The sequence below is a fragment of the Pseudorasbora parva genome, chromosome 20 (assembly GCF_024679245.1).
Source record: "Pseudorasbora parva isolate DD20220531a chromosome 20, ASM2467924v1, whole genome shotgun sequence".
NCBI classification, from domain to species: Eukaryota; Metazoa; Chordata; class Actinopteri; order Cypriniformes; family Gobionidae; genus Pseudorasbora; species Pseudorasbora parva.
The window spans coordinates 7,898,554-7,922,152 of record NC_090191.1 but is presented as its reverse complement, the minus strand read 5'-3'; the positions used below and the strand labels follow the sequence as shown (position 1 = coordinate 7,922,152).

The window sequence follows — 23,599 nt, the reverse complement described above, 5'->3', positions numbered from 1 at the left end:
TTAATGTGGTTATGATGTGCAGTGGTACAGTGACTTAAGCGAGATGTTTAAACACCTAGCTTCATATGGTATTGTGCACTGATGTCCGGTCACAGACAGCACTGCTGTCGTCTCCAAATTCTTCCTGCACACATCAACAACAGGATAAAAGGGGACTTTATAAAATGCATCAAATACAAATTGTCACAAATCGTACAGACTGAACACAAATTCAACTTAAAACTTGTATTATAAGGTCAAAAATCACAACACACATTAAATTAAAACAGTTCATTACCATGTATTGCTTTACCTTCCTGTCCTCGTGTCTCACTGCCACTGTCTGTGTCGTCCCTGGAGCTGGCACATGACTCCTCACTGGATCCGCCGCTGCCGCCGTGTCCTCCCTGGAGCTGCTGCACTACTAATACGTCGCTAATACGAGCCGAACTTTGCAAAATTATACGCTTTTTTTGGTAACGAACGTCACAAAATATCGAGCCGACCGTACAACGCACAATCAAACTGCAACCCAACCATACGCGCCAACCCATAGCATTGGCTGTCCTAGCCCCATGTTATGGTTCCGTATGACTCATCTCAACACAACCATACGCGCCGCCAAACCCATTAGGACTAAGGCTGTTGCCCCAGCTGTTGTCGTTAATGCAGATTCAGTGGCCCAATGGGTTGGTTCCGTATGGCATACTAGCTAAACGCACAACAATAGCCATCTACAACACAAACTCACGTACGCAAAATACAGTACACCGGATTTTGATAGTTATGATAACAACCCATTAGGACTAAGGCTGTTGCCCCATCTGTTGTCGTTAATGCGGATTCAGTGGCCCAATGGGTTGGTTTTGATTCTAGCTAAGCGCGCCGCAATAGCCATGTACGACAAAAACTCACGTACGCAAAATACAGTACACCGGACTATGATAGCTATTATGACTATGTAACACACCTGCCTGAAGGCACAAATCCGGATGAGAGATGTAGATATGATCCAGGAGTGTGCGTTTTTTGGTCGTTGCTGTGGTGATCAGTTGCGCGTATCCCTTTGACTGGAACAATTCCAAAACCGCTTTTTTCCCTGTACCCAAGAGGTCCTCGTTGAAGTCGCCACAGACAATGACGGGATGTTTTTCCGCTATCTCCAAATAATCTAAAAGGCTCTTCACATTGTCCAAAAAGTCTTTAAGACTATAGCTCGGTGGCCGGTAGACGGCGGCGATCGTCAATTGGACGGGACTATCCACTTTGATGACGACAAACTCCAGATCGGTCACATTTTGTATAAATTGCCTAGGCTGAGCTGAAATACGCTCTTTACAAAATATCACAACGCCACCTCCATCTTTCTTTGCAATTTCTTGGTGCGTCGAGTAGGAGACTTGCCTATTTCGCATAAATGCGTTGTATCCTTGCAGTTGCAGATGGGGTGAAATGAACGATCCGGTCAGGTGAGTTTCCGTCATGCAAAGAATATCTGCCAAAAGCAGTTTGTGGTGTCTTCGGATATCCTCGATGTGGGATGACAGTCCCTCCGTGTTGTGGTGGATGATTTTGAAGTGTTGATCCACTTCAGTCTCCCTCGTCTTCTGTAAAAGCGGCATGATTCCGCCAAACGACGCTCGTGTCATATTCCGTAACGAGGCCGTGACCGCAGAATCAGCATAAATCTTTTTTTCGTTGAAGTCCGTGATGTGCAGTCCACGGAGCGGCGTTGGGGTTGTCCAGCGTTAGTCCAAGCATCTGAACGGTCTCGGTTCCATCTTTTGTCTTACGGACAATATTTGAAACCTTCCCGAATGATCCGTTCACGAGTCCCTCCTCAACGTCCAGGTTTCTGGTCACCATTATGCGCGCTCCCAGCGCAATTTTAACGGTGTCGAGCAAGTCGGTTTTTTTCCCGACAACGGGCTTCATTTGCCTCTTCATCCCTCCCGTCCTCGGGTCCTTCCTGTAGTCTTCGGCGTTTACGATGACGATGTCAGTGTGAAGAGCGTCGATTGTTTCGGAGTTGTGTCTGTGGACTTCCTTGTTTGTGGCAAATATGTGCAGTGCATCACACGGGCAGTCTTCGGGGTTCTTCACGGCCTGAAGTAGCAACGCTCTATCGGCTTCTCGGAGGTCGTCGGACTTGGGCTTAACACGCAGCCGGTTCAAAAGCTGGGCAAAAGCAAGGTCCTCTTTGCATGATCTCTGTGAGGGTAATCATCTGGAAATGGTCTTTCCAGAAGTCCAAAACATCCTCTTCGAAGACGCACAGTGGTTTGGCTTTACCCAGAGGTGGCAGTTGGTAAAAGTCACCCACCGCGAGAACAGAGACCCCACCGAAAGGTTTCTTGCTGCCTTTGATTTGCTCCAGTTTACGTAGGCAAAAAGATCCTTTGAAATCATGGAGATTTCATCAATGATTAGAATTTCGACGTCGCGCAATACAGCTCGCAGCTCATCTAGAGCATTCCCGAGTCCCTGATACGGCGGTTTCAGGTTCCGCGGAAGTTTTAGAAAGGAATGCAGCATTTTGCCCGAAATGTTGTACGCTGCCGTTCCAGTAAACGCGCTCAAGATTACCGTGGGCACGGAGAGATCCCCTTCCTCTCGGATTTGAGGCAGTTGTCTCAAAATTTTTGACGCTTCCGTGTAGATGCACTTGATGACGTGCGATTTGCCACAACCCGCACCACCCGATACGAAGTAGTAAAACGGTTCTGGATTCTGACCCCACACGCGCTGCTGACACCACTGGCAGACAGTGTAAAATATGGCTGCCTGCGTCTCGTTGAGACTTCGAAACAACGCCCTAACGAATTCGGCACTCATCTGGGGTTCCTCTACTTGCGGTACAACTCCGTCTCCGTGTTCCAGAAACCGGTATTCTGGAACATCATCTTGTACAGCACTCTCCCCCTCCGGATTGATGTCTTCTCGTTCCGCAACGCACTCCAAGCGGTCGACTTCGACTTCAGGTGCAAAAGCAGTCCACGCGTTCTCGGACGGTCCCTGCTGTTGCAGCTGATCGAACGCCTTGTCGACTTCTTCGCTGTTTTTCTCAAATTTCTCTTGGCGTGCTTGCACGATGACACGAACAGGCATCAGGAGACCCGGGTGTGTGGGTAGCTCCACGGATGCGCTAGTGTAAAACTGCTCATACGTTGGAAATCGATGAGGTTTTAGCTGTTCGTTGGAACGATGGGGCATGTAAAGTTTGACTAATCTACCGTAAAATTTTTCGGGTTGTTTTTCTTTTGAAAATCGCGCGTACCTAATAACCGCAGGCTTACCGACGCTTCTTTTTTGGAAATATCCCATACCGTTTAGCAGCCGGTGAACATTTTTCCCTTTAGTTTGTTGACCGTAAACGATGCGGCATTCGGAAGCGAAATCGGCCAGACACATGATCTCGAACTCTCGGGTTCGAGGCCTTGCTCTGTATTTATCGATGATCCCTGACATCCAGACGTCCTCTGAATCGGGATCTTTATTTAGTAGCACGCTAATCGGGAGACTCATCTTAAGCGCGTCGTCGTCGGTCGGTACGAACACGACGCTTCGCGAACACTTCTTTAACGGTAAGCTGCATGTTCGCGCCACGGACTCCTGCGCGCTTACCTGCCTATGTTTGGAGTACGCCTGCATTATGTGCTTCATTTCGTCCTCCTCGTTCACGTTACTTTCGCGCACGTGCTTGACGACGTTCTTTAGCAATTCGCCCATTTCGTGCTCCGGCTTGGAAATATACGACAACATGTACATGATGCAGCTAAAAGCATCAATGACGTACTGAATGTCCATGTTGGCGTTCCATGCCCTCAACAAATCTGGATTGTATCCGTTCACCCAAGCCTCCTTTGACTCACGCTTCAGCAAAATCACGTTGTTATTGGACAGTGCCTCGACGGAATTAGCGTAATCGTCCGCACTCATTTTACACTGGGCCAGCAGCTCTGACAGGCTGTTGAAGGAGGCTTGGGGATCGTTCAACAAATCCCACACCGGCTTGAGTTTGTCTTTGGCGTCGCTCATCGCTTTTAGTTCGGCCGCGCGTCGCTTCGCCCTTTTTCGGTCGTCTTTGCGCTTCTGTTCGTCGACGGGGTTCAGTGGTTGGGGACGAGCGATACCGTTTTGGGGCGCAAACATGCAGCTTCCCGACGCACCAGCGTCGTCCTCTTCTTCGGGACGTGGCGGTCGTTGACGAGTTATCGTGGTGCTAGTCACCGGTAGCTTAGGGAAGCCAAATCTACATAATACATTTCCCTTCTTGCAAGATTTGGAGGGATTCCGGCTGTGAAGCTGAACTTCGGTGACGATGCGATGAAGCTCAGGATCAGAGTCGGAATCGGGCAACCGGCAGGATATGTAGCGGTCGATAAAGTCGCACACTTCCTTATCCTGTTCGCTCTCAAACTCCGGCGCATCCTTTATCCAAGCAAGGAGATGGATATGTGGGCTTCCTCTAGCTTGAAACTCAACCCTGTAAAAGTAGTCCTCGACTTTACCGATGGGTTCGGCGGGCGACAACAGCAGATGAGTCATGAGCGCGTCGACGCGTTTCTCAAACATGCGCATTACCGTGACGGGGTTGCTACGGAGCACGTCGCATTTCGCGGTCCAGTCGAGCTCCGAAAAGTCGATTTGTTCACCTTGCTGGGCCTTGATCGCGGTTATGACTTCAGGCCATCGCATTTCGGCTGCGCTGAATGTGCAAAAAAACGTCTGGGTCCCTAACTGTCTAATCATAGCCTGCAGATCTCTCAAAGTTTTCTCCCAGTAAGCTGGAAAGCCTCTCAACGGTTGCATAAAACGCGAGGCGTCTCTGTTGTGGACTAAGCGCTCGATTTCGCGATTATCTTGAAGCAGCTTGTTTGAAATTCGTCTGCCATCTCGCGTTACCGGTTTACCTTTTCGCAACTGGATAGACATGCTGTTTCTAGCCAGTTGCGTTTCCGTCACAAACTGCGCGAAGAAAAGGTAGCTCTGATCTTTGGCGAAACGAGTATCCACGCTGAACAATCGGACGTTGAAATACATACTCGGACTTATGGATACTTGTCGGAAATTGAACGGGGAACACCATGGCTTCCAGCTTAGGGATCTTGAAAAACCCGACAGGCTTTTGTCCTTGCGCAGGCGCGATGCTAAAAACCCCCTCGCCGTACGACATGATCTCTTGCCCGATGTCAGGCGGCTGCATACACGTGTCTAACGTGAGACCCGGTCGGAGTTCGTCCTTTTCCTCTACACTAACGTTTTGCTCGTCCCGCTCGGCAACATTGACCGGTTGTTGTTCTTCCTCCCTATCGTCGTCGTTTTCGTTATCTAAGTCGAACGTCACCGTTTCTCTTATGGAGATGTCCCGGTACTCGGAATGTATCGCTTTCAGCGTCGCTAAAGCTGAAAGCACGTTACGCATGTCAACGGTAAGGAAGTGCTGATAACCTTTGAAATTTATGTGTCTCTTAAGCTTGACCTGCAGCAGCTGGGACTCACTGCTAGGTCTTGGGAGAGAGTTAACCGTCTTCTCCACTTCAGAGGGCACACAAACAACAGAGCCATGCACCGCTCGCTGCCTTCCCTTGGGTAAAGCAATTATTTTAGCAAACGGTAAAATTTTTGCGACGAGTTGGCGTTCGAGGACATTCAATTCGAGCAGTTCCGCCGGGATGGGTGGCAATTCCAGTCGGTTAGCTGCTGCGATCGAAGACATGTGGCCTCTTTTAAGATGGCTGTCACACGTGTGGCAAATCCACTCCTCTGTTCTCTCTAGCGGAACGACGCATGGACTTGAGCAGGCACGATCACAGGCGTGGACATACTTCCCGGTCAAGCAAGACGCGGCAACTTGAACGTTTTTTACGTAATTCGATCTGTTACAGGCCTTGACCTGATCTGGAAACAGGGCTCTGTGACAGACAGTGCAGACATGTGTTGGCCCATGGCGAATCTTGCATCGGAACGCATTAATGGCACTCTCAATCGCTTGGCCAACAATGGCACTCTCAATCGCTTGGCCAACCAAAGGCTGTGGTGTTTCTTGGCTAAAGCAGATGTACGGTCTGTATTTCCTTTTAATCCTGAGTGCGCATTGCAACCGATGCAGGATCCGATATGAGACATCACCGACGCATTTTTCCGTCTTGCGCAGCGTACATCGCAGGATGTGATGTGCTCTAAACTCCGGGTCACCCGCATATCGCTTAGCCATGTACGCTTTCATTTTACTCTGGAACAGAGTATCCGTCCTATATCGGCTAACCATGTATGCTTTCATTTTACTCTGGTACAGAGTATCCGTATTGTACCGTCTAACCACGTACGCTTTCATTTTATTTTGGAAATTAGTATCGGTTCTATAACGCCTAACCGCGTACGCTTTCATTTTACTCTGGAAAAGAGTATCCGTCCTATACCGCCTAACCATGTAATTTTTCTTTTTGCTTCGGATGCGGGCATCCTGATAATACTTTATCCTAGTCGCTGTTTTTTTATTTGCTTGGTTTTCTAAAGAAGTGACATATCTCTGTCTCGCATAATCCCTTTTTTTATGTTTTTTGATTGCATAAGACGGTGTTGTGTCCTTATGTTCTCTAGCTTGTTTTGACATGTTTAAAGTTTTGCGGATTTCTTTTCTTCGCCTATGTTTATTTCTTTTATCTATCGTGTCCTGTTTTTTCGTTCCAGAGCTAACACGATTTACTTTGGCTCCAACATTTGTTTCTGGTTCGGGTGGAGCTAACGTCACTTTCGATGCCTGTTCAGAAACCGATGGTGAAGGTAGTCGCCCAGACTGCTGCTCGGTTTCGAACGACACTGGCATGAATTCATAGTTTGCTTTATCTCCACGATCCTGGAAGACCTTTAGGAGTCTGTCAATCATGTCACCCAGGTGGGTAAAAGTCAACATGACTGCAGTTCCATGACCGGTTGGATGGGGCAAGCCTTCTGCAGTTCGTGAGTGCGAATCAAAGAATCCATACCTTCCACATCGGTCTCTGAACACTGCGATGCACTCTGGAGAAACGATCAGAAGTGCATGGCTAACATCTGTAGTGAGCCACTGCAGTCTTTCAGTGAGAGGAATCCACCACCCTTCCATGTCAGGGGTCCCTCTGGCTCGTAGATATCCCATCATCACTTCAGACTTCAGTACCTGATGTGCTTGGTTAAATGACGACACGCTCACCGGTACTTCCTCCATAGAGAGATGATCGTTATTTAATCGCCCTTCAGCAAGAAGCTGCATTTTAACGCCGACGTACAATGCGTCCCCGTTCTCTAAAACTCTATCGAGGTCCGGCATTTGAAACGAAATCCCTTCATTTTGATTAGCCAAGAATGTCAACGCGACGCACGTGCACTGATGATTCCTGGAGAAAACATCATATCTAACATCGTTCTGGCAATGAGACGCCTGCACAGACAAAACCCTACCTTCCGCGAACATTCGACCCGAAAACTGAGGTACAGCAGCCGCAGTGCTTGCCTGTTCAACCTGTAAATAAATAATTGAGAGAAGAAAAGAGAGAATGAATAAGTGTGTGTGAGAGAATAAGTGTGTGTGTGTGTGTGTGTGTGTGTGTGAGTGTGAGAGAGAGAATAAGTGTGTGTGTGTGTGTGTGTGTGTGTGTGTGTGTGTGAGTGAGAAAAAATGAATAAGTGAGTGTGTGTGAGAATGAATACGTGACTGATTGAATGTAACAATGAGCGAGTGTGAGAATGAATAAATGAGTGAGAGAGAGTAAGTGAGTGTCAGAGTGATGGTGTGTGAGAGTGATAGTGAGAGAGAGTGATAGCAATAGAGTGTGAGTGTGTGAGAGAATGAATGAGTGTGTAATTTGACCACATCAACAGTACCTTGTTAGTCGTGGAGGGTTTATCCTTCAGGTCCTCCTTTTGCCAACGCATTTGTTGAGCCCGAGATCTCGTTCCTTTGCGCGGCATCCTTTAAAATATCAAGACATAAAAAGAAATTAGACAAAAAAAATTGTTGACAAAATTATCAGATTAACTCATTTGAGTGAACTATAAAAAAACAGAGAGTATCATTATCATCCGAAGTAACCATTGATTTATTTTTAATCCTCAAGTATTGCATATTGAAATACACTTCTTTTTTTAGTAACAGGACATTTCTTTTAACATTCTCACTTTAATAGGGGCTTACTTTTAAAGTTCTCCCGATGTAACAGCTGTTGAACCTGAAACGAGAAAACCTGCAGTACTCTCAGGTAGAAAAAACAGTTAAACAACAATAAAAGAGACACTGTGTATTTTATTTATTTATTTATTTATTTTTATAAAGAAAACAACAATAAAAGTATAGTAAAATGAAATGCTCTGTATGAGAGTATAACAAGAATAACCGGGGGGGAAAAAATAGTTAAAATGTATGTAAAAAAATAAAATAAAAAATAAAAGAACTGTCTATTAAAATATACAAAATAAAATACTCTATTTAAAAGAAAGTTGATTATAGGAAAAAACTACAATAAAAGCTTTAATGTTTTTTTTTCTTTAAGTAAAAAAAGTAGAAAGAACAAATGAACTGCTCCCCGTGGAAAACAGCAAGACACAAGGAACCTAAAAAGAAACACAAATAAAAAAGGACATATTAGGTCACAGGATGTACAATTATGGTGGTGTGATGAAGTACTTTTTAAAAATATTGCTCTAAACCATATTAATACTGACCAAGGCGTGCAGCAGAAGATGAAGGTCGTGCTCTGATCAGTCAGTCTGAAAAAATAACAATAACAATGGCAACATAATGAAAACTAAACTCAAGTCAACTATGCATAACTTCTTTGCATGTTAAAAAATAATTATATATTTTATGTATATAGAATATAATTTAGAAGCTGTATGTGAAATATGCAGCCTTAAGATGAGATGAACTGATCACCTATCAGAACGGATGGGTGATGTGGTCTTAATTATTTGTGGTATAATCAAAACTGTTTTTATTGTAATAGGTTATAATATTAAACTATTAAATATTTACCTAATATTTTTTAAACTATATTTCCTTATCAAGTCAAATCTGAAGCATTTTGTATATGTGGCCATGTCACTAATTAAAGTCTTACCTCAAAGGTCAGGAAGGTTTGTCAAACAATATTCTGAAACAGAGAAAGAAAAGTCATAGAAGTGAACACCACACTCACAACTCCTGTGACTTTAAATTTAATGGCAAAGATTGATAAAACTGGACAAAAAAAAAAAAAAAAAAACTTTTATGCTGTAAAGTCTCTGTGTTGTTGCTTATTCCATTTCTAAAAATCTATAACATATTTAACTGTCTAAATACATTTTATGTAATTGTAATACAGGTAATAAAAACATTACAATGTCATGGGCAATAATTATTGGACAAATATTATGTATTACAATAAAAATATCTATCTCCTAACTATTACTGAACTAAAATATAGTGATTTTGTATCATATTGGTAAGTTACACTTAAGAATAGCACAAGAAAATGAATGTCATCTCTCCATCACTTCCCAAAATAAAATGTCGATGTGAATGTTGCCACATCAATGCGTTATGCACATGGGTTATGCATTACTATTTAAAAAAAAAAAAAATGGCTGCGAATACAGCGAAGCGTCTCTTCACAAACCCAGGGTGCGTTTCAATCAACTCCCTAGCACAGTTGTCAAGGGCACTAATCAGGGAGTCAGACCATTGCCTTATGTCCTAATCAGTACCCTGACTAGTGAACTAGGGAGCGGATTGAGCCGCACCCCATTCAAATCGACAGCGCAGACTTCTGCTGCATGTACCACGTGATCGCACAGCGCGAAATCAAAAAGTTTGACTCTGTCGAGTCATAAGCTCTCACAGAAACTCCTGTCGTATTCAATAAAGCCATGTACACTGCACAGTGAATTACATACATCATATATTTGCACTTTGTTGTTTATAATTAGAGAACTCTGTCAGCGAATGTGTAACAGAGGCCTCATCGGATTTATTCACCGGTGACTAACTTAGCCGCATTTGATTGGACAAAGCGTTACTAAACTCACCAATGCACTGTCAATCGACTTGCTTTGATCGACAAAAACGGATATAAATGCAGCAATCGACACCTCTCGTTGTAATATATGCATGTAAAATACAACCAAAGGCTAATATAGTACATAAACTACCATCGTGGAAGCTGCAGCTTAAAGGGGGGGTGAAATGCTGTTTCATGCATACTGATCTTTTTACACTGTTAAAGACTTGGAATCCCATACTAAACATAGACAAAGTTTCAAAAGTTAAGGTGGACGTTTGATGGGAGTATTTCTTTGTCAAAAATACTACTTCCGGTTAGTCATAAGTTTCGGCAAGTTTTTTGCGATCATGCGTCCCCTTTGACGTTAATGGGGGCGGAATTTCCTTGTATGGGCCTTACGGACAATTCTACCGGAAGCGTGTGAGAGAGAGAGAGAGGGAGAGAGCGAAAGCAACAGGCTACGCCCATCAAAGCGCTGGCTCGTAGGCTGCGCTGCACAGGTGATGTGCACAATTACAATGTCACCAAAAAAGTGCGTTTTTGGTTGCCAGACCAAGACAGTCCTGTACAGATTCGCCAAAAACCCCGCGTTAAGGCAACAGTGGATGGAATTTGCTTTTCCGGATCAGCAACTGAGTTGCGCGAATGTTTATATCTGTTCACTGCATTTCGGTGCCGACTGTTTCATAAACAAGGCCCAGCTCGACGCCGGATTTTCCCGATCGCCTAATGCTGAAGGATGGAGCAGTCCCAACGATAAAGGTCCCAACGTTAGAACCGCAGGCTGTGAGTAAGACTGCTTCAAATGTCTGTGTTTTTGCCAATGCTCATCAAGCAGCCCAAACATGATCACGTATAGTTAATTGATCAATGGAGCATGCGATGTGTAGTGCGTGTACATTTGTTTAGCTGGCCACTATATGTGTAACTTTATGTTTGTGTATTGTAAAAGCACTCCAAACAACAATACACAAAGAGTGGGGAAATATGTTGAACTAAATAAGCACGCTTCCTCATTCAAATGCGCTACTATTCCGTGTCTTTCTATGTAAACACTAACTTAGCCTGCCGTGCAAAACCAGTCCGCTTAATAACGTTACAATTGTCTAAACCACGCGTAAACACACGTGCACAACTGCACTTCCCTTCAAAGACAAAAATACGACGATATAATTCAAGTATAAATATGTAAATAACACAAGCCGCTAAGCATATTATATAGTTAGTGTATAACTTGTACCACATAGAGACGTCCTGCTCTAGTCGTTTTTGCTGCTGCTCCTGTTCAACTGCAGCCTCTGGGTCTGATTCCGGATCATAGATGTATGGCTGTATCTGATTAAAAGCCATATTTTTATTTTGAATAAAGTTTTTTTCCCGCTGTTAGGGATGACACAGCTTTACGACGCACTCGACTCAACACAATAACAGCAGCGAGCACACGTCATTATTTAGCTCCGCTCACACGATACGCCCCCACCCGCTCGGCTTTTTTCGGAAAGACTCGGAACAGCGCATCTTTCTTATATAATTATAAAAAAAATAAAGACTTTTCGGAGATATGCAGGATGCAATGCTACTCTATAGGTACTCAAGATTGACATGACACTGACTGAAACTGAGTGTTTCACCCCCCCTTTAATATAAGTGCCAAAGTGAAAAACGTTCAGCCTAATGTTAACATAACTTACAGTTCTAGCTCACGCATGAATGTAGGCTAAAGGATTTATGTTCATCAAACACACACACAACATGATTTTATGTTTTACACACAAAAAATAGATGAGTGGCTAGCCATAGAAATTACTTGAAGTTATACACATTACCATCTACAGACACAAAGGTAACTGTTACCTTCAATGTCAACAAAAACGATAAAATATATACCTCATATTATAATAGGATTAATAGTACTAACATCATATTAAAATAAAGAGCATTACAAGGGTTTATAACGCAGCATATATGAGAACAGCCATTTCGCTTACCTCAGGAGATGAGAGTGGAACGCCAGCCAATCAGCAGCGAGCTTTGATTGGACAACCAATAAAATGACTTTTTCTTCACTTTGGGCCTTTTTTATAGATGATGAGAACAATAAGACATACAATATAATAATTATGTTATATAAATCATAAAAATAATGTAAATTTCGATCACCATACTCCAAATATATTATTTTATACTGGCTTTTTTTTTTTTTTTTTTTTTAAGTGATAGGTCTGTATTAAACTTACTGAGAGAGTGATGGTAATTTGACACCTCTATCAGCCATAATCCAGCTCCCTGTATTTGCTTCCTCTTATAAAAATTTGTAAATTCAGAAGTGGAACATTTTATTATTATGATTATGATTATGATTATTATTATTAGTAGTAGTAGTAGTATTAGTAGTAGCAGTAGTAGTAGTAGTAGTAGTATTACAGTAATGTTTTTTCCAAAAATTATAACTCCCATTATAATTACCTTTATATAAGTTCACCCTGCTATACTTACATTAAGCAAGAAATCGTCATCCTCTTTCATTAATATAATATAAATAATTACAACGGGGGGTGTATATAAGATTATAACGTGTGATATATACTATAGATACTTTTAAGTGTGGTCTTAAAACCCACCTTTTTAGCAGAGCTTTTAATTGACTTGCTACTTCTTTATTTTATTTTATTTTTCAGTTTTATTTATTTATTGTTGTTGATTGTTTTTTTTTAAATTTTGTAGCACTTTGAGATTTTGTTTAATATAAAGTGCATTATAAATAAAATGTATTATTATTATTATTATTATTATTATTATTATTATTATTATATGTAAAGAATGCACATTCTAAAAAAATCTATAAAAAATGAATGCCTAAATGTATTAAGTAAACAGCAGAACATTTTTTTTAAAGTTGTTACACCGTCACTAGGGTAATGTAAATGATTACTAGGGTTTTGATAAGTGGTTGCTATAGTAAACTGGGTGGATGTAAGGGTGTTGCTCAACTGTTAAGAGGTTTTAGGTTGTTATTAAGGTGTTGCTATGTGGTTGCTAAGATTTTCTGTATATTTTCTATGCAGTTGCTAAATGTTCTGGGTGGTTGCAAGGCAGTTGCTAAGGTGTTCAAGGTTGTTACTAGGGAGTTGATAGACGATTGGTTGCTAGTTCATTGTTGGGTGGTTGCTAAGGTATTGTGATTGGTTGATATGTGGTTGCTAGGGTATTCCGGGCTGTTGCTAGGCGGTTGCTAGGGTGTTCTAGGGGTTGCTAGGTGGTTGCTAGGGTGTTCTGGGCGGTTGCTAGGGTGTTTCTAGGTGGTTGCTAAGGTACTCCGGGTGGTTGCTAGGCGGTTGCTAGGGTGTTCTGGGTGGTTGCTAGGGTGTTGCTAGGTGGTTGTTAGGCGGTTGCTAGGGTGTTCTGGGTGGTTGCTAGGCGGTTGCTAGGGTGTTGCTAGGCAGTTGCTAGGGTGTTCTGGGTGGTTGCTAGGGCGTTGCTAGGTGGTTGTTAGGCGGTTGCTAGGGTGTTCTGGGTGGTTGCTAGGCGGTTGCTAGGGTGTTGCTAGGCAGTTGCTAGGGTGTTCTGGGTGGTTGCTAGGGCGTTGCTAGGCGGTTGCTAGGGTGTTCTGGGTGGTTGCTAGGGCGTTGCTAGGCAGTTGCTAGGGTGTTCCGGGTGGTTGCTAGGGCGTTGCTAGGTGGTTGCTAGGGTGTTCTGGGTGGTTGCTAGGGCGTTGCTAGGCGGTTGCTAGGGTGTTCTGGGTGGTTGCTAGGGCGTTGCTAGGTGGTTGCTAGGGTGTTGCTAGGTGGTTGCTAGGGTGTTCTGGGTGGTTGCTAAGCGGTTGCTATGGTGTTCTGGGTGGTTGCTATGACGTTGCTATGTGGTTGCTATGAAATGGCAACATCCCATAATGATAACCCAAAATCACCTTGCCAGTACTAATTATATAAACCAACCCCCATGTCTGTATGATTTTCTGATGCAGAGATGTGAACGGTTGCTAGGGTACTCTGTTTGGTTGCTATGGACTGGCTTGGCACCATCCCATAATGATTCCCCAAAATCCCCCTGCCAGTATGAATGATATAAACCAACCCCCGTGTCTCTATGATGTTCAGATATGAAGATACACACTGTGGATTTGTGTTGTTAGAGTGCTCAATAATGGTTGCTAGGGCGTGGCTAGGAGGTGTTGAGGGTGATTTGTGATTGGCCGTTGATGCCATGAGTCAATCAAACCCACCCTCATGTTTCTATGACACTCCTATCCAGAGATATCCCTTTGATCTATTTCAATGGAAGTCTATGGGATCGGTTGTTAGGGAGGTCTAAACGGTTGCTAGGGCGTGGCTTAATAACATCATCATGATCCTGAGATAGTGATTGGTTGTCTGAGTAGACAACCTTTGTGTCTGTGAGTCTGTGAATTCAGAGCTGCGTTGCATGCGTTTCATGAGACGACCCTCCCCATGAGAGTAAACTTTTCCACCGCACACGTATTTCGGCGCGCTTCTCCTCCCACAAATTTTGTCAAACCCCAACCACTAAATAGCCAAAGTCGGCGGCCTATATGGGAATGGTGTGCTATATCTGAGTAAACTTTTGAATTGTTGAAGGTGTAAAGTTGTGTAAATAGTTGTGATTGTGCTGTAAAAACAAGTTTTATTTTGTGTATAACACTGAAGCTCCAGTAACACATACGTCTCCAAAGTGGATTACATATACATCTTAAGATAAATGTTTATTTAACATCTGAGAGGAATTTTTGATAAGTATTGCAGATGAGCACATAATAACATAAAATAGACATCTGATACATCTGAATAGATCAGAATGATGTGTGTGTGCTATAATGCAGAGTTCACTGTTGTCAACTCTGCTTACTTTACATGAACCTCAGCAATGTAAATAAACAAATCTACATAAAGTAACTAAACATAAGTTATAATTTAATTTGTCCATTAGTAATAATAATAATAAATTTTATTTATAATGCACTTTATATTAAACAAAATCTCAAAGTGCTACAGAATTTAAAAAAACAAAACAATCAACAACAATAAATAAATAAAACCGAAAAATAAAATAAAATAAATTAAACAAGTAGCAAGTCAATTAAAAGTCAATTAAAAGCTCTGCTAAAAAGGTGGGTTTTAAGACCACGCTTAAAAGTATCTATAGTCTGTGGAGTCCGCAGGTGGTCAGGGAGAGCATTCCACAGACTGGGGGCTGAAGAGCAGAATGCCCGATCCCCCATAGTACGGAGATTGGCTGTGGGAGTTTTGAGGCGATACAGCGAAACAGAGCGGAGGTTACGAGTGGCTGTTTGTGTGGTGAGGAGTTCCTTAAGATAGGAGGGAGCATCACCATGGATGCACTGGTGGGTAAGGAGAGAGATCTTGTACTCGATCCTGAACGACACAGGAAGCCAGTGGAGTGATTTTAGAATGGGGGTGATATGGTCGTATTTGCGCACCCTCATGAGGATCCTAGCAGCGCTGTTCTGAATACACTGCAGCCTCTGGAGATTTTTGCTAGGGATGCCAATAAGGAGCGCATTGCAGTAGTCCAGCCTGGAGGAGATAAAGGCATGGACAAGCTTCTCCGCATCAGCCAGTGATAGAATGGGACGAAGTTTGGCAATGTTTCTGAGGTGGAAGAAGGAGGTCTTACACAGGTGTTTGATGTGCGCTTCAAAAGTAAGCTGTGATTCCATTCTGACCCCCAGATTCGTGACTGAAGTGGAAAGAGGAATGACCTGATCAGAGAAAGCAATGCTGGTGATAATGGACTTCTGGACCTGAAGTGGAGTGCCGACTAGGATAGCTTCAGTTTTGGAGCTGTTTAGCTGCAGAAAGTTTTGCTTCATCCACGCCTTTATCTCATCCAGGTGTGGCAATCCCCAGTAGTGGGGAACTTGAAAAGAGATTTAATTCAATTTAATAAACCCGACTACGCCACCCTGGTGGAGGACCATGGAAATACTCCTAATAAGGACACAGGTAAGTTTTACCACCGAAGGCAAAGAAATGTCCAGAGAGACGTGAGTATCAATACAAAAAGAATTTGATTTTATTATACAATATTAAAATGTGCCGTTCTGGGGACATGCCCAAAAACACAATTCTCCAGGACCAGGGGTTACAGGAACGAGGCAGGCCGGCTGCTACTCAGGATGGTTATGCAAACCCACCTCAACCTTACACTGCATTGGCACCACACGCACACCTTCAAGCAGTTGTGTCAGTACACACACACACACACACACACACACACACACACACACACACACACACACACACACACACACACACACACACACACACACACACACACACACACACTGTGAAACACGCCACTGAATGGATGCAGCTAGCCTTCCCCGTTCCCCACTTCAAGTCCACACTGGCTCCTGGAGAAAGAGGAAACGTTAGCAAGAAGCACAACAGAATTTACACAAATAACACTAAATAATAAGGGAAAACTGAAACAAAATAATTACAGATACGGTGCACCAGGATGGCACCAGCAAGACAATGAATAAAATTTAAAACAATGGTACAATTCAATAACAAACTGCAAAGAATCGTAGTAGATAATCTGGAACAAAAAAGAATCAAAACCAAAAATCAACAAACAAAAGAAATATCCAAAAAAAGAAATAAAATAACGAATTAACAAAAATCAAACAGAGTATTGGATAGCCCCGCGAACACAAGCTCGTACATGGACAGCCACGGACAGCCTTAATCAGCAACGCTGTCCATATCAGCGCTGAGACACAGGAACAAAGTATGAAGATAACCACAAACAAAACAGCAGCGGCGTTACGGATAGCGGCTAGAAAGGGGAATTTAACATTGATTTCTGATCCTCATTCTACAATTGGCAAACAAATCAGAGTGTTAGACTAGATTCACCCAACTGCAATGTGAGAAAGGGAAGACATACTTACAATCAGGTTAGATAAAACACCTAACGCAACATTGTATGGTTACTCATTACCAGCACAGTGCATCAGTCCATCGACCAGCCTTTACACACTTGCCATTGTCGCTATGCTGAAAGCAATACAAAAATACCACACAAGTGATCAGAAGATTGAAGATGAGCAAAACATACCCGAGCGAACTCCGCCATCACTCGCCACAGTGTGGACAGTGCAGCCACCAGCACTGCTCTAAACCATAAAAAAAGTGCATATTGTCACGTAGCACAGCCTTAAGCAGTTCACATTACACCATCTGCAGCCCATCATACCTGTATACCAATGGGACCAGAAAAGGAAATGCCACGGGGAAGCTGAGAACCCGGAATCAACAGGGCCGTACAAGACCCGCCAAAATAAGGGTCCTTAAATACTTTGGCTGCTTAAGTCTCATTGGTTTACCCACCATACTTAAGCAAGCCAATAGCAATTAACTTATCCTGCCACACAGGCAAGTGATCAAAGTGGATGGTGTGAGGTCAGCAGAGGGAGATGAACTTGTCCTAAAGTAAAGTTGAGTGTCATCAGCATAGCAGTGAAAAGAAATCCCATGCCGGTTGATGAGACGGCCAAGGGGGAGCATGTAGAGTATGAACAGGGTGGGTCCGAGCACAGAGCCTTGAGGGACACCGCAGGTGACATTGTGTGACAGGGCTGTAGCTTCTCCTAACGCAACATATTCAGTTCTCCCAGTGAGATAAGAAGAAAACCAGTTGTGGACCGAATCAGAGAGACCAATGGTGGAATGTAAACGGTGAAGGAGGATGTTATGGTCAACTGTATCGAAAGCTGCAGTTAAGTCCAGGAGGATGAGAAGGGTATCTTCCCTGTGTTTTGAATTTCTCGAGTTCTTTGCTATATGCTGATGACACTGTTATTTTTCTTTCTGGTTCAAATATTGATTCAATCAATTACAAACTTAACACGGATCTGCAGCATTTACAGAACTGGCTGCATGAAATCATTTAACACTTAATGTCAAGAAAACACAATGCATGTATTTTTATTCATCCAGGAGACAATTATCCATATCCAATCCTATCACTTTTTCTAATCAAACGTTTTTAATTGTATCAGTATATAAGTATTTGGGAGTTTATCTTGACTCTCATCTTACTTATCGAGAACATGTTCAAACCCTAACCAGAAAGTTAAATCAAAAATTATATTTTTATAGCAAAATTAGACCATATTTGCTGCTTTCTGTTTCAAAAACCTATCTTCATGCCATCATTCTGTCCACTTTGTCGTATTGTTTACCTGTTTGGTCACTAACAACAAATGAGATTATTGAACCAGTAATAAGTCTTTATAATAGAGCTCATAAGATCCATGTCAGGCTACCAGGCTGGACTCACCACTGTACTGCACTATCTTTGTGTAATGCACTGACATTTAAGAATTATAAAATAAGCCACGGGATAAACCTGTTTCATCAAATCTCAAATGGACACACTGTAACTGCTTTAACCGAATGGGTTCCGAAACTTAGCTCAAGGTCTGAACGCACTACGAGATCTTTTACAAACGGATTATTGCCTTTACCGGCTTTTAAAAATTGTTATGGACAGAGATCTTTTTTTCTTGTGCTAACTAAAATCTGGAATGAGATCCCACAGCACATCAGGACTATCACATCAAGAAGACTATTTAAAAAAACATTTGCTCAATATTTAATGGAGAGGTATATCTGTGATCATTGAGATGGTTCTATAGCCCCCCTGTCGCCCATATCTTGGTAATGTGTGTCTGTTGTTGTCTTAAGATGTCAAGTGTATGAGCTTTGTTGTGAATGTGGTTGTTATGTTCTGCAGAGCAGGAACCTGCTGAAAATCAGTTGTATACTGAGCCAGGCCCGATTGTCCTTAATCTTTTCCTGTTTTAAAAATTAAAAATAAAAATAAATAAAATAAAAAAAAGGGATGGGGAACCAGCATCTGCCGCCATCAAAAGATCGTTTGTGACCCTGACCAAAGCTGTTTCTGTGCTGTGTCCTGAGCGGAAACCAGACTGAAATTTCTCATAAAGATGGTTATGCTCCAAATGGACCTGAAGCTGTGCAGCAACAACTTTTTCCAGCACCTTAGAGAGGTATGGGAGGTTGGAGATGGGCCTGTAGTTGTCATTAACATCTGGGTCTAAAGTAGGTTTTTTCAGAAGTGGTCTGATGATAGCAGTTTTAAGAGATGAAGGAACATGGCCAGCCTGGAGGGAATTATTAATAATCTTGGTAATTAATGGACTTAAGACACTGAGGTTAGATTTTACCAAGGCTGTAGGAAAAGGATCCAGTGCACAGGTGGATGGTTTCATTTTTCTGGTGATGTCCTCAACCTCGAGCTGTGTGATGATGGAGAAGCAGCAGAGATGTTGGAAGGTCCCTGGCTGTGGATCAACAGACGGGACAGGCAGAGCGGAGGTGCTAGATAGGAGCATGTGGATGTTGTCTACTTTGTTCCTAAAAAAGGTCATGAACTTATTGCACCTCTCTTCTGTGGCTTCTGAAAAAGAGTGAGTTTGCGGTTTGAGGATGTGATTTATAGTGGAGAAAAGCTTCTTGGAGTTTCCAGGGTTATTGTTGATGATGCTAGAGTAGAACTGTGACTGAGCATCTCTTAAAGACCTTGCGTAGGCCTTCTGATGAACTCTATAGGCTTGCCTATGAACAGTGAGTCCTGAGAGCTTGAGACGCCTCTCAAGTACGCGCCCAACCGTCTTCATCTTCCGCAGTTCGCTGGTGTACCAGGGTGCTGAGCGCGAGAAGGTGACCATTCTAGTTATGACAGGTGCGTGAAGATCTAGAAGGCTGCTCAGAGACTTGTTGTAGAAGTCAACCGACTCAGAGACTGAGGAGAGATCAACAGAGGAGAATTGCTGAAGGTCTGTAGTTAAAGAGTCTTGGTTAATCTTTTTCAGGTTCCTGAAGCAAATTTGACAGGAATCTTTGGTAAGGGAAGAGGGGCGTGGCAGCTCCAATGAGATGGCCTGGTGGTCAGACACACCCAGATCATACACCAAGAGGTTTCTAATATGAGGAGAGTTGGAAATGACCAAGTCCAGAGTGTGCCCCCTAGAATGAGTGGGTCCATCCACATGCTGTTGGAGATTGAGGCAGTCCAATAATTGCAGAAACTCAGCTGCCAGGTGGCAGGAGGGGGTATCTACATGAATATTAAAATCTCCTAATATTAAAATGTTGGCAGAAGTAGAGCAGAGTGTTGTGAGAAAGTCATGCATCTCAGAGATAAAAACTGAATTTGTTTTTGGGGGCCGATAAATGAGCAGTATTTTCAACGAAAAAGGGGGTTTACATTTAAAAGCAAGGTATTCAAATGATGACACTGTGGGCAGAGGGAGAAAAGACAGCTCCAATGATTGTCTATGAATTACAGCTAAGCCACCACCACGACCAGTGTAGCGGGCTTTCTCCAGATAGCTGTAACCAGGAGGACAGGCATCATTAAGTGCTGCGTAAACTGCAGGCTGATGCCATGTTTCCATTAAGCACATAAGGTCTAATCTCTTATCAATGATGTGGTCTTGGATGAAAGATGACTTATTTGTGAGGGATTGTGCATTAAAAAGTTCTATTTTGAGCGTTGATGGGGTGGTGAATCTCGTTATTGGCCGTAAAACACTAAAAACTTCTCCACGTTTTCTGTCATGCGCTGTGCTAAAAGATCTCGCGGTGTTTCCCGTGCAATCCAGTTTAGATTGGTGAGATCTCGCGGTGATTCCAGTGTTTCCCGTGTTACCAAAACGGAGAGCAAAACTGTTGTGATGACGCGGCAGATGTGCGACGGAGGTCCAGATGGATGGTATGGCTGCTGCAGAGTTTTCAGGCTGATGATAAACTAGCCCGCGACGAGAGCCTCTATGGATGTAACACCGTCTGCGCAGAAGTCCAAGTTCCTTAATGACCGCGATGCACGCCGGAAATGTGCGGTCGTTGAAATTTAGCAGCTGTGGGATGGAATATTTAAGCTTCATGACGGCCGCTGGAAGGTTTTGACTAGCGCTATGCATTATAGAAACACAGAGCTGGAACACTGTCAGGCACAGCGAGATGATGGTCCATACCATAGCAGAGTGTATGCGCCAACTCCCAGCAATTCCAGCAAACAGCCGATGTTAGAAGAGATAGCAGGGGTGAGTAAAAGTCTTTGAAATTAGGAGAAAAACCGTAAAAATCCGTACAAAAAAGGTTCACTACTAGTACTGTTGATAAACTGAGGAACATTAACACATCAGCAACTACATTTAAATGTAGTATTGAACATAAATCACATGGGTAACGGTAATCTTGTCTGATGTTACAGGGACAGAAGAGCTTGTGTGTGTGTGTGTGTGTGTGTGTGTGTGTGTGTGTGTGTGTGTGTGTGTGTGTGTGTGTGTGTGTGTGTATCTGGTGGAGAGCGACTGATGACAGACCTACTTCATGCTTCGCTACTGTTCGGATGCTCTTGCTTACTGCTCCGCGCTTTGCTCTATCGCTTCTATATTTTATCTCATAATTTTAACTTCAGCAAATCAACACAGTGCTCTAACAACAAAGCTTGACTTCAACGATAAAACTAGAAACTCTGTTGACTGGATTACTACAAAAAAGGTGAACATTTCATCTGACCAGCCTCTCGCTGCCATCAGCTTACATTCCGGAAGGGAAAACACAGCTGCCTACTATCGAAAGGATAAGAAAATGCCTCCTCTAGCTAAGGAATCTTCTTGCTGCACAAACTGCCACAGACTTTTACAAAGGATTGCAGTTCTTGAAACAAAGTTATTTGCGGAACCACCAAACCGGACGAATCACACAGCAGAGCTTCATCACGAACGCCCTCTGCACACAGCCGGTGAGTCCCATAAATTTAGTGCTACTCAACAAATAGAGAAACAAGAAACTGATCGACACACTAATCGAAGGCACAAAAAGGGGGCAAGAACCAGACGCACTCGAGACATCAGATTGTCACGAGCTTCATATATTGCTGCCGTTGCATGCTCTACCCCAGACACAAGGATTGCAAACACTAGTTTCCGACCACCATCGATACATCTCGAAAACAGATTTGAAGTATTAATGAATGTGGGTGAGGAATCCCAAAACGTGATGAATGTGATCGAACACAGATTGCATCAGCCCGCAGCTAACACTAATGCTAACAGGCGCTCAAGGTCGAGCAGACAGCGGCCCTCAGCTCAGAGCACAGCCGAGCCAAGGACTCTGATAGTGGGTGACTCTACAGTCAGAAACATTCGCAGCAGAGATACAACTACATGCTGCCTTCCACAAGCAAACATTTCTGATGTAAACAGGGAAATTCAGAACGTCCTGATAAAACACAAGACCGCAAATCGACTTATCATTCATGTAGGGAAGAACGATATTCAGAGAGAGCAGTCAGAACTCATTAAAAGGGATTTCAATGAACTTTTTGAAACACTTAGCAAACTGAAAGTTCAGCCGTTCATCAGTGGACCACTGCCAGCACGAGGAACAAATAGATTCTCACGGTTGCTTGGGCTTAATACATGGCTGCAAAAAACCTGCATGATGAAGGGAGTGAATTTCATCGACAACTTTAATCTCTTCTGGAGCCAGAGACAATTGTTTACATCAAATGGCCACCACCCAAACAAACTTGGTGCAAGAGTGTTAAAGGACAATATTTATTTTTCCCTTCATCATCCTTCAGCTGTGTGCTCTAACCCACTCAACCTGATACAGAGTATGGACGACCACAGGACTTCTTTTCAGCAGCTGAATGGACATGTGGCTGACACATCCCACAAGGACAATTATAAGACCACGCCCCCACAACAACAATTGCTCACGGACACACTCCCAGCTGAGCTCTGCCCACAGAGCTCACCACAGACTGACTGTGAAGGATTAGATCTGCTCCAAGATTCAGCACCCAAGGATGATTTTCTGGAAAATGGACAGGGAAGCCAGGACAACATATTTCAGCTTCCGATAACACCAGAGCAACAGCCCCTCTCACCGGACATGTCATTCCTCTCTCCAGCATCCCCGCATCTGAGCTTCTCAGAGAAAATGGAGGACTTGGTTCATGTTGAAATCAGACTATCACACTCGATCGCTATGAGCCCCCAAATATCGACCAAAAATCGTCGAGCCCCACAACCACAAAAGCCTGTGGGCCCAGCTCGTCCTCGCCCTCCTCCTGTGAGATTTCTTCGGTCACATCGCCAGGGCCCACACCCGCCTCCATCTGTTGTAGGTGAACCAAAAACAACTGATTCCAGCTCTCAGTGATGTGTTTTGGGTCCCCGCTATGATAACAGTACCTTTATCAAATGTTTACAAAACAAGTGGGAACCCAGTGTGCCTGCCTCTTTCTCTATCTCTGTTCTGTTACGTGAAAGAAAGTCTAAGGCCTTGTCAGGCCGTTTAACAAACCAATATAATCTGCTGCCTGTTACCTGTCAAACTGAGACTAATGTGGGTGAAAAAATTAATACTGTTAAGTTAGCACTTTTAAACATCTGTTCACTTAAGAACAAATCATTCCTAGTCAGCGACTTAATAACCACAAACAACCTTGATTTTTTGCTTCTAAATGAAACGTGGTTAGAAGAAAACTGTAGTGCAACAGTCCTAAATGAAGCA

General features: G+C 43.2%; 1 long non-coding RNA gene and 1 pseudogene across 1 annotated transcript; one reads left to right on the top strand and one right to left on the bottom strand.

Annotated features, from left to right (window-relative positions):
* LOC137049399 (complement C1q-like protein 4) overlaps positions 1-23,599 on the top strand; it is a 159,137-nt pseudogene that overhangs the window by 11,317 nt on the left and 124,221 nt on the right.
* Positions 16,401-17,337, bottom strand: LOC137049421 (uncharacterized). Its single transcript, XR_010899582.1, has 4 exons — positions 17,238-17,337; positions 17,100-17,157; positions 16,933-17,038; positions 16,401-16,856 (listed from the first exon to the last, which is right to left on the bottom strand). It is a non-coding gene; the product is annotated as an uncharacterized lncRNA (long non-coding RNA).